A 12,165-nucleotide genomic window follows, 5' to 3' on the forward strand; every position below is an offset into this window, starting at 1 on the left:
GTACGTTGAACACAAAATAATTCAGTGACTCACGTGAAAAGCAGAAGAAAGAAAGAAGAAAGCAAGGAATTCAGCCAGGGAAACGGGATGAGAACTCGCCGTGCAGGAATTTCAACCTGGCCTGGCATGGGGACTCGAGCCTGTAATTCCAGCACTTTGTGGGGGGCTGAGGCGGGTGGATCACCTGAGGTCGGGAGTTCGAGACCAGCCTGGCCCACTTGGCGAAACCCCGTCTCTACCAAAAATACAAAAATTTTCTGGGCTACGACTGGCCCCAGCTACTTGGGAGGTTGAGGCACAAGAATGGCTTGAACCCAGGAGGCAGACGCTGCAGTGAGCTGAGATCACACCACCGCCCTCCAGCCCAGGCGACTGAGTGAAACTCCATGTTGATCTCGATCTTCCAGCCTCACAAACTGTGACCAATAAATCTCTGTTGATTAACTAGCCAGTGTGGCTCTTATAAAAGGGACAGAGGGACTGGGGCGTGATGGCTCACACCTGTAATCCCAGTACTTTGGGAGGCTGAGGCAGGCGGATCACCTGAGGTCAGGAGATCAAGACCAGCCTGGCCAATGTGCTGAAACTGTTTCTACTACAGATAGAAAAATTAGTAAGGCGTGGCGGCACCTGCCTGTAATCCCAGCTACTCAGTACACTGAGGCGGGAGAATCGCTTTAACCTGAGAGGCGGAGGTTGCAGGTGAGGTGAGATTGTGCCACTGCACTCCGGCCTGGGTGACAGAACGAGACTCCATTTGAAACAAGGAAACGAAAAAAAGAATTCGCACATAGACACCATGGAATACTACGCAGCCATCAACAAGGACAAGTTCATTTCTTCTGCAGGAACATGGATAAAGCTAGAAACCGTCATTCTTGGCAAACTCACACAAGAACAGAAAATCAAACTCCACATGTTTTCACTCATGGGCGGGTGTTGAACAATGAGAACACACGGACACAAGGTGGGGAGCCTCACACACTGGGGTCTGCGTGGCGTGGGGGGACTCGGGGAGGGACAGCGGGGAGGGTTGGGGAGGGTTATACATATATGAGGCCAACAAACATATGAAAAAATGCTCATCATCAGTGGTCATAAGAGAGATGCAAAATCAAAACCACATTAAGATACCATCTCTCGCCAGTTAGAACGACGATCATTAAAAAATCTGGAGACAACAGATGCTGGAGATGATGTGGGGACATAGGGACACTTTTACGCTGCTGGTGGGAGTGTAAATTAGTTCAACCATCGTGGAAGACAGTGTGGCCATTCGTCGCGGACCCAGAAATAGAAATATTATTTGACCCAGAAATCCCATGACTGGGTATATAACCAGAGGATTATAAATTGTTCTATTATGAAGACACATGCACACGTATGTTTATTGACGTACTGTTTACAATAGCGAAGACCTGGAACCAACCCAAATGCCCAGCGATGATACACAGGATAGGGAAAATGTTGGACATCTATCTACACCATGGAATAGTATGTGGCCATGAAAAAGGACGAGCCCCTGTCCTCTGCAGGAACATGGATAAACGTGGAAACCATCCTTCTCAGCAAACCGACACCAGAGCAGAAAATCAAAACACCACATGTTCTCTCTGACAGGCGGGTGTTGAACAATGAGAACATGTGGATACAGTGTGTGGGGGGAATTACACACTGGGATCGGTTGAGCGGGGGGCTAAGGGAGGGACAGCGGGGAGGGTTGGGGAGGGATAACGTGGGGAGAAATGCCGGATACAGGTGAGGGGGGGATGGAGGCAGAAAAAACACCTTCCCATGTATGTCCCTATGGAAATATCCTGCAGGTTCTACACGTGTACTCCACAACCTAAACTACAGTGAAACAAGAAAACCAGCGCGCCCCAAAACAACTGTTCCTGTCACAAAACGCAGGGGACTGAATGGGCTACAGGAAGGCACATCTGACTTAATGTCTCAACGTGACCGGAGCCATATCCCCGGTTTAGGGCAGGCCCAACACCAAGAACCCAACTCGAGAGTCCCACGTAGATTCTGTCAAAAATTAATCGATGCTCCTCTGGGGACCCACAGATGCCGAAGGTCCTCAGAGTTTACACCTTTCTGCTATCCCTCCCCAGCCCCCCAAGCCCTGCGATCTCTCCCCTATCCCCCCATCCCTGCTATTCCCCGCTTAGCTCCCCACACCCTGCAATCCTGCCCCTATCGCCACACCCCCACCTATGCCTCCCTTAGTCCCACACCCCCAGCTATCTCTCCCCTATCCCCCCACCCACTGCTATCCCGCCCTTATCCCCCCACACCCTGCCTTCCCTCCCCTGATCCCCCACCCCCTGCTATCCCTCCATTAGACACCCCCTGCTGTCCCTCCCCTAGCCCCCCACCCCTCTGCTATCCGTCACCTAGCACCCCACCCCCTGCTATCCCTCCCCTGGCCCCCCACACCTTGTCTTGTAGCCCCCACTCCACGCTAGCCCTTCCCTATCTCCCCACACCCTCCTATTCCTCCCCTGGCCCCCCACTTCCTGCTATCCCTCCCCTAGGCCCCTCCCCCTACTATCCCTCCCTTAGTCCCTGCACCCCCTGCTATCCATCCCCTAACCCCGCAAACCCTGCTGTCCCTCCAGTAACCCCCACTCCCTATTATCACTCCCCTAGTCCCCACACCCCGCTATCCCTCCCCTATACCCCCACCCCCAGCTATCCCTCCCCATCCCCACACCCCCATATATCCCTCCACTAGCAAGCCACCCCCTGCTATCCCTCCCCTATCCCCCCACCCCCTGCTATCCCTCCTCTATCCCCTCACCCCCAGCTATCCCTCTGCTAGCCACCCACCCCCTGCTATCCCTCCCTTAGACCCCCCATCCACTGCTATCCCCTACCCCCTGCTATCCCTCCCCTATCCCCACACCCTGCGCTATACTTCCCCAGCCCCCCAACCCCTGCTATCTCTCCCTTAGACCCCCATCCCCTGCTATCCCTCTCCTATCCACCCAACCCCTGATATCCCTCCCCTAGCCCCCCACCACCTCCTATCTGTCCCCTAGTGCCCCACCCAACGCTATGCCTTCAGTAACCCCCACACCCTGCTCTTCCTCCCCTGGCCCCCCACTTCCTGCTACCCTTCCTCGAGCCCCCCACCCCCTACTATCCCTCCCCTAGTCCCCCACCCCCTGCTATTCCTCCCCTATCCCCACACCCGCTGCTATCCCTCCCCAGCACCCCCACCCCCTGATATCCCTCCCCCACTTCCCCAGCACCCCGACAGGCCCCAGTGTGTGTTGCTCCCCTCCCTGTGTCCATGTGCTCTCCGTGTCCAACAACCAGTTATGAGTGAGGACATGCGCTGTTTGCTTTTCTGCCCTTGTGTGCAGAACAGTTCTGGTTTTTCAAACTCACGTTCACTTAGAACTATGGGAAACTACATTTCTGTGACCCCGACTTCAGACCAGAGAAGCAGAGCAAATTTATAATCATGGCACCATTTTCTTTCTTTTTCTTTTTCTTTTTCTTTTTTTTTTTTTTTTGTTGTTGTTGGATTAAGGGGCTGGGCGCGGTGGCTCACGCCTGTCATCCCAGCACTTTGGGAGGCCGAGGCGGGTGGATCACGAGGTCAGGAGTTCGAGACCATCCTGGTCAACATAATGAAACCCCGTCTCTACCAAAAATACAAAAAATTAGCTGGGCATGGTGGCGCATGCCTGTAAATCCCAGTTACTCGGGAGGCTGAGGCAGGAGGATCACTTGAACCCGGGAGGCGGAGGCTGCGGTGAGCCGAGATGGCACCATTGCACTCCAGCCTGGGTAACAAGAGCAAAACTCCATCTCAAAAAAAAAAATTTTTTTTAAATCTAATACTTGTTACTTCTGATATGACCCACCCCATCACAGCTGGAGGAAAACAGACGGACGGAAGGAGTGATTTGTGGGGGGACAGTTACAAATAAGTCACCTGAATTATTTTTTCAGGCTGCTATTTATTAGAAACTTTCAACTTTCTCTACTTTCTAACGTGACTTATTTTCAAAATATACAGCAAAGTCTGGGGGAGTTTTTATTTTATTTTTTCTCTTTCTTTCTGAGAGGAAGTTTCTCTCTGTTGCTGCCAGGCTGGAGGGCAATGGCATGATGCCCCCTCAGCGAACCCTCCGCCTCCAAAAACAATAGATTTATAAGAAATGGTTTCTAACCCATGATCCTGGACATAGACAAGAAAATGGCAGCACCTCAACTTTATTTTTTCTTTATTGCATTTTAGGTTTTCGGGTACACGTGAAGAACATGCAAGATTGTTGCATAGGGACACACGTGGCAGTGGGATTTGCTGCCTTCCTGCCCGTCACCTGTATCTGTCATTTCTCCCCATGCTCTCTCTCCCCAACTCCCCACCCCCTGCTGTCCCTCCCCTATTCCCCCAACAGACCCCACTGTGTGATGATCCCCTCCCTGTGTCCATGTGTTCTCCTTGTTCAACACCCGCCTATGAGTGAAAACATGTGGTGTTTGATTATCTGTCCTTGTGTCCGTTTGCTGAGATTGATGGTTTCCTGGTTCATCCATGTCCCTGCAAAGAACGTGAAGTCATCCTTTTTCAGGGCTGCATACTATTCCATAGTGTATATGTGCCACATTTTCTCTGTATTTTTTTAAAATTTTTTTAAATGCCCATTGTGGTGAAGGGGAGGAAGGCAGCAAATCACACTGCCATGTTAACACCTATGCAACTATCTTGCATGTTCTGCCCATGTACCCCCAAACCTAAAATGCAATTAAAAAAATAAAATAATCCCAGTATTATTAGAAGTTGGCACGTTTCAGGTGCTAGAGACTTAATGGAATGGGGAAATATATACATTACATGAGACATGTATTAAATTTCCTTTCCTTCATTCTTTCCCTCTTTCCTTCCCTCCATCCCTCTCTCCTTTCTTTCTTTCTTCTTCTTTTTTTTTTTTTTTTAATGTGGTCAAATCCAGAGCCGTCTGCAGAAAAACCCATGGAAAAATCCGAAAGAAATTCTGGGCTGAGACACTGACTTCAGATTGAATTCTACCCAAAAAAGCACAAAGATCTGGAAGAGACATTCCGGGAGATAGGGTTTATTTCTGAAAGAGCTTCATTACAATTTGCAACCAACTATCTGTTTCTAAGGAAACAATCTCTGTGAAATAAACGGATTTCCTGAACAAGGTGGGTCTGGATTTTAATTTTCTATGAAACCCTTTATATAAAATGACATTAAAATGATTTTATAAAATGTCGTACTGGATCTTTGACCCAATAAAACTATGGAATTGCTTATTTTTAACAACAACAAGAAAAAAGCTGAATATTTTATTTTTTTATGTTAATTATTTATTATTTTTGAAACGGAATCTGGCTCTGTTGCCCGGGCTGGAGTGCAATGGCATGATCTCAGCTCACCGCAACCTCCGCCTCTGGGGTTCAAGTGATTCTCCGGCCTCAGCCTCCCGAGTAGCTGGAATTAGAGGCACCCGCCAGCACGACCAGGTAATTTTTTGTATTTTTGGTAGAGGCGGGGATTCACCATGTCGGCCAGGCTGGTCTCGAACTCCCGACCTCAAGTGATCCGCCTGCCTTGGCCTCCCAGAGTGCTGAGATGACAGGCACCAGTCACTACGCCCGGCGAATTTTTTTATCTTTAGCAGAGACTGGGGTTTCGCCATGTTGGCGAGGCTGGTCTCCAACTCCCGACCTCAGGTGATCCACCTGCCTCGGCCTCCCAAGATCCTGGGATTCCTTCCATGAGCCAGCACAGTCAGCCAAAAGTGAACATTTTAGACATGGAATAACTGTGCGTATTAACGTTTTCACTGAGGCCCTGCGTCTGAAAAAGGCCAAACCTGCCTGCATTTGCCAATTTAAAAAAAAAAAAAAAAAAAGGTTGGAAAAGGGCAGGGAGTGACATAAGGTGGTCAGCTATGGACACCCCTTCACGGCTTCCTCTGGGGGTGTCCACAGCTTGGCCAAGGCCCCCGCCTGCTACACCCAGAAAACACGGCTGGGTGCACAGAGCTCTGACCTTCAGACGTATTTGGCACCAGGTAGATACGAAAAAAAAAAAAAAAAAAAAAAGACTTGCAAGTTGGAGTTTGCAGCCTGGCATGGGACTGTGGCCTCTGAGAAGCCCTTCAGTGGCCCGTGTGTCAGGAGGGACGAGGGACCCTCCAGAAAGGCATCAGCCTAGAGTCGGGGCTCGTGGCTACTGCTGGAGACGCTCACCTGTTGGTGGGTCCTGCGCCCCTTGCAAATGAAGGAGCCCCCAGCCCTGTGCACCCCCCTGGTAACTGCAGTGAGAAAAGTTTGTGTGGGTGGCTTCACCCTCCCCCATGTCCCTCCAGCTGACATCTGTTTATCACAGCTGGGAACCAGTCAGGCCGAGCAAATCCCATCATGAACTTTTCCTTCACATAAAGACAGAAAAAAACCTTCACCAAAAAATAAGCAAAAAATGTCGTGTTTTTTTTTTAAGTCCATTTCTTTTTCCATTGATTTCCTCCGTCTCTTTTTTCTATTTTATTTTATTGATTTATTTATTTTTATGTGCTCTCCCAAAATGACTGAATCCTCATTGCAACCGCATCCTGGAGGATTCGTGCCATCCGTTAAAAAGTGAAAGAAAAATACAAAAGAAAAGGGACAAAAGCGGTGGGGTGCAGTGGCTCCGGCCCCGTCACCCCAGCACTTCGGGAGGCCGAGGCAGGTGGATCACCTGAGGTCGGGAGTTTGAGACCGGCCTGGTCAACACGGTGAAACGGCGTCTCTCTCTACTAAAAATACAAAAATGAGTCGTAATTACAGGTGGGCGCCTGTTATCCCGGCTACTGAGGAGGCTGAGAGGCAGGAGAATGTCTTGAACCCGGGAGGCGGACCTCGCGGTGAGCCCAGATCTCACCACAGAAGTCCAGCCTGGGTGACGAGAGCCAGACTCTGTCTCAAATACATAAATGGGGGGCACAAAGCCGAAGGGCTTGCCTTGATTCAAATTAGAGGTTTTTCCTGTTCCTTTTCCCCACCTTCTGGGGGAATGTGGCCGAGAAGCCTCAAGGTCCCTTTCAATAAAAGGAGGATGTGTCTTCCCACCGAAACTCAAACATGCCTCTCAGCTCTGGGGGTTCACGCCGGGTACCCCCCAGAAACACAGGGAGCACCCCAGTCCACTGCTGGGAAAAAGAACTAAGCCGTGTTTTCAGCTGTGGCCGGGCCTGTCCTCAGGGGAGAGGCGAGAGGTTTCTTTTTTTTTTTTTTAACACTTGAATACAAATATTTATAAGTTTATTTATACCTCATTTTCACAAGATGTATATTCATCCTACAGGGCCTCACAAAACACAGTCTGTGGCTGCAAGTCCACGTAAGGCCGTTAAAACCTTAGGAGCCTGAACGGTCCCCAGAGAAACACCAACCAGGATGCTCCTGCTTCTTTCCCTGGACACCCCCTCCCACCCAAAACTCCAAGAATATCAGAGGGACACACGTTTTAACAAATGTGGGTTTGGGAAACGGTGTGGGATTTCGTGCCACTCGAAGCAATGCCTGAAAAACCCTCCACACACAGATGTGTCTTGTGTGCGTAACGCAGAGGTGGCCGTGGCTACGATGGGGTGAATCCCACCAGGCCTCTCATGCCTTGAGAAAGAAAATGGGGGTGGGGGGGAAGACAGAAACAGCAACAGCCTGAAGAAATAGAAAAATAAACGCGAGACGGTGTCACATTTACACTCCACATAATTAAAATAATACATATTTATGCATTGGCCACGGAGGAAAAAATAATAAATAACAGCCACAGACAACTTTCCCGGGGAAGGTGTCATCCGTGGAAATCCTCCCATTTGAATAAATAGGACATTTCATCACTTTGAAACCCTGATAAGTCTCTACCATCCTTCGGCCAGTTCTCATTAAATAGCAAATGTTGAAAAACTCGGCCTATCCACTGAGCTGATTCTTCTTCCTAAATTAGGTTTTTCTTTCGAAAGGTCAAACGCATCCTATGAAAACCTCTGTCCTCACCCCAGACCTCCCCAGAAACCGGGAAGAGAGAGGCGGCTTTCAGCAAAGAGCCTTTGAATAAACAAACAAACAAACAAACAAACAAACAAACAAAAAAAAAAACGCTGGAATTAAAGTAAAACGGACACTTCTGTTTATTCGGTATTTTTTGACAAAGAGTCTCCCTCTGTCACCCAGGCTGGAGTTCAGTGGTACGATCTGGGCTCACCGCAACCTCTGCCTCCCGGGTTCAAGCGGTACTCCTGCCTCAGCCTCCCGAGTAGCTGGGACCACAGGCACCCGCTGACACATCTGGCTAATTTTTTGGTATTTCTAGTAGAGACGGGGCTTCTCTGTGTTTCCCAGGCTGGTCTCGAACTCCTAACCTCAGGTGATTCTCCTGCCTCAGCCTCCTGAGTAGCTGGGATTACAGGCACCTGCCAGCTCGCCCGGGTAGCTTTTTGTATTTTTAATAGTGATGGGGTTTCGCCACGCTGGCCAGGCTGGTCTCGAACTCCTGACCTTGTTTTCTACCCACGTCAACCTGCCAAAGTCCTGGGACGGTGTCCCTGGCCTTTGCTGGTTCGCAGGCAAACGTTTATTTGGTGGTGGTGGTGGGGGCGGGGGTCTCAAAATGACTCAGAATCCAAGCCACCATCGAACAGTGAAATAAAATGAAAATTAAAAGACCGACAGTGGCCGGGCACGGTGACTCACATCTGTCATCCCAGCCCTTTGAAAGGCCGAGGTGAGCGGATCACAAGGTCAGGAGTTCGAGACCAGCCTGGCAACATGGTGAAACCCTGTCTCTACTAAAATACACACACAAAAAAATTTAGCTGGGAGTGATGGCAGAGGCCTGTAATTCCAGCTACTCAGGAGGCTGAGGCAGGAGAACTGCTTGAACCCGGGAGGCGGAGGTTGCAGTGAGCTGAGATCGTGCCACTGCACTCCACCCTCAGTGACAGAGCGAGACTCTATCTCAAAAAAAAAAAAAAAAACGCACAAAAGCAAAGTATGATACTAACCAGGAAACAGCACGCCGGTCACACTAACTTTATAATTGGAAAAACGGGTGTTGGATATTCTTATTATACGTATAAATCGCACAGGCACGGAATGTCTCCCACCTCCCTGTTCACCCACACTGCAGAGACCCTGGCATCAGGGATGCTTAACTCACACCCGTCTCCCCTCCCCACGCCCACCAGAGAAGGTGCATTTTTCTAAGTCCTGGCAATTTCAAGGGGCCGTTTTCTTTTCTTTTCTTTTTATTTTTTTTTTGAGACAGAGTTTCGCTCTTGTTACCCAGGCCGGAGTGCAATGGTGCGATCTCGGCTCACAGCAGCCTCCACCTCATGGGTTCAGGCAATTCTCCCACCTCAGCCTCCCGAGTAGCTGGGATCACAGGCACGCACCACCACGCCCGGCTAATTTTTTGTATTTTTAGTAGAGACGGGGTTTCACCATGTGGACCAGGTTGGTCTCGAACTCATGACGTCATGATACACCTGCCTCGGCCTCCCGAAGTCCTGGGATGACAGGTGTGAGCCACAGCACCCGGCCCTGGAAACACTTTTGAGCAAACGACACTCTAAACTAGAGAAGCGTTTCCAAGCTAATTTTTTGTATTTTTAGTAGACATGGGGTTTCACCATGTTGACCGGGATGGTCTCGATCTCTCGACCTCGTGATCCACCCGCCTCAGCCTCTCAAAGTGCTGGGATGACAGTGGGCCGGCGTTTTCAAAGACACAGAAAAGAGACAGAGACGTGGGTATGTCAGAAAGAGACTTCAACAGCCTAACGAACAAAGAGGTGGCTTTTTCTCAACCGGGTGGAGTGAAACTTCCGTGGGCTCTTTGGCAACTTCTCGGGGGAAGGGGTGGCGTAAAAAGAGAAAAAAGTCCATGTCTTAGGAGTGAACCCAACGTCTTTAAGTTCAGCCAGCAACGAATTCCTAAGAACACGCTGAGGCTGGAGGGTTCACAGGCATCTGACAAACCAAGTCTGCTTGGCTTTCAGGGGGTATGCTCGGCTTGGCTTTCAGGGGGTATGTTCGGCTTTGCTTTCAGAGGGGTATGCTCAGCTTTGCTTTCAGGGGGTATGTTCTCCTTTGCTTTCAAGGGGGTATGCTCAGCTTTGCTTTCAGGGGGGTATGCTCGGCTTTGCTTTCAGAGGGGTATGCTCGGCTTTGCTTTCAGGGGGGTATGCTCGGCATTGCTTTCAGGGGGTATGCTCGGCTTTGCTTTCAGGGGGGGTATGCTCGGCTTTGCTTTCAGGGGGGTATGCTCGCCTTTGCTTTCAGAAGGGTGTCTTCGGCCTTGCTTTCAGGGGGATATGCTCGGCTTTGCTTACAGGGGGTATGCTCGCCTTTGCTTCTCGGCTTTGCTTTCAGGGGGTATGTTCTCCTTTGCTTTCAGGGGAGTATGCTCGGATTTACTTTCAGAGGGGTATGCTCGGCTTTGCTTTCAGGGGGGTATGCTCGGGTTTTGCTTTCGGGGGGTATGCTCGGCTTGGCTTTCAGGGGGTATGTTCGGCTTTGCTTTCAGGGGGGTATGTTCTGCTCTGCCAGCAAGCTGCCCCCGAACGCTGTTGGGAAAGCAGCGTGACTCTGAAAAGCACGTTGTTTTCAGCAGAAAGCACCAAGAGCCGCCAACGTGTGCCCACCCGATCCGTTTTATTTCTCATATCCTGTGGGGAGGAAAGCTGCCATTTCTACATAAAACGTGCATGCCACCGTGTCTCTGCAGGGACTTTCCAGAAACCAAACCCACACACATCACATTCAGACGTCCTCGTCTCCCCATCCCATCCTAAATATCCCATTAATAGAAAGAAGAAAGAGAAAGAAAGAAAGAAAGAAAGAAAGAAAGAAAGAAAGAAAGAAAAGAAAAGGAAAAGGAGTCTGGGCACAGTGGTTCACGTCTGTCATCCCAGCACTTTGGGAGGCCGAGGTGGGCAGATCGTCTCACATCAGGCGTTCGAGACCAGCCTGGCCAACGTGGCAAAACCCAGCCTCTACTGAAAAATACAGAAATTAGCCAGGGTTGGTGGCGGGTGCGTGTAGTCCCATCTACTCAGGAGGGTGAGGCACGAAGAGTTGGTTCGACCGGGGAGGCGGAGGTTACAGGGCACAGCCAGCATTGTACCACGGTTCTCCAGCCTGGGTGACACAGCAAGACAGATGGAGACCAAAGAAGGAAAGAGAGAGAGAGAGAGACAGAGACAGATAGAGAGATGCAGAGAGAGATACAGAGACAAAGAAGAGGAAGAAAGAGAAAGAAGAGAAAGAACGAATGAGACAGAAGAGAAAGAAAGAAGAAAAGAGAAAGAGACAAGTAAATGAAAAGAGAGAAAGAATGAAAGGAGAGAGACAGAAAGAAATAGAGAAAAAAGAAAGAAGGAAAAGAAACAGAAAGGAAGAGAAAGAAAAGAGAGAGAGAGAGAAAGAATGAAAGAAACAGAAAGAGGAAGGAAGGAAAGAGAAAGAGGTAGAAAGGAAGGAAGGAAAGAAGAAAGGAAGGAATAAGAGAGAAACAGAGGCAAAAAAGAAGACAAGAAGAGAAAAGAAATAGAAAGATGGAAGGAAGAAAAGAAAGAAAGAGAGAAAGGCCAGAGAGAAAGAAAGAAAGGAGAAAAAAGAGAGAAAAACAGAAAGAAGGAAAGAAAAAGGAAAGAGAAAAAGAAAAACAGAATAAAGAAAGAGAAAGAAGAAAAGCAGAAAGAAAAAGAGAAAGAGAGAAGGAAGGAAAGAAAGAAAGAGAAGCAGAGAGAGAGAGAGAAAGAAAGAGAGAGAGAGAAAGAAAGAAAGAAAGAAAGAAAGAAAGAAAGAAAGAAAGAAGGAAGAGGCCATTGGTGGCAAGAGCTGCTCACATCCCAAGCTGAAAATCCTCATTTCCCTCTGTCCCGGAGCGTCAGGGAGAAAGCAGCAGGTGGCACACATACCCCACACTCATTCGGGGACCGCCCATCCACACTACAGAGAGTCACCCCACTTCTCTCCCGGCAGAAAAGCAAAAGACCTTCCGGTCTCCACAGAAACCAGCACCCCACGCACACAGTTCTCTGGGCTGCATCTGTCTCATGGGGTAGCCCTTTTCGAGGGGGAAGCCTGCCTCTGTCTCCCATATGAAATCAAACCTAAGCA

This window comes from Callithrix jacchus, chromosome Y (genome assembly GCF_049354715.1).
Source record: "Callithrix jacchus isolate 240 chromosome Y, calJac240_pri, whole genome shotgun sequence".
Lineage (NCBI taxonomy): Eukaryota > Metazoa > Chordata > Mammalia > Primates > Cebidae > Callithrix > Callithrix jacchus.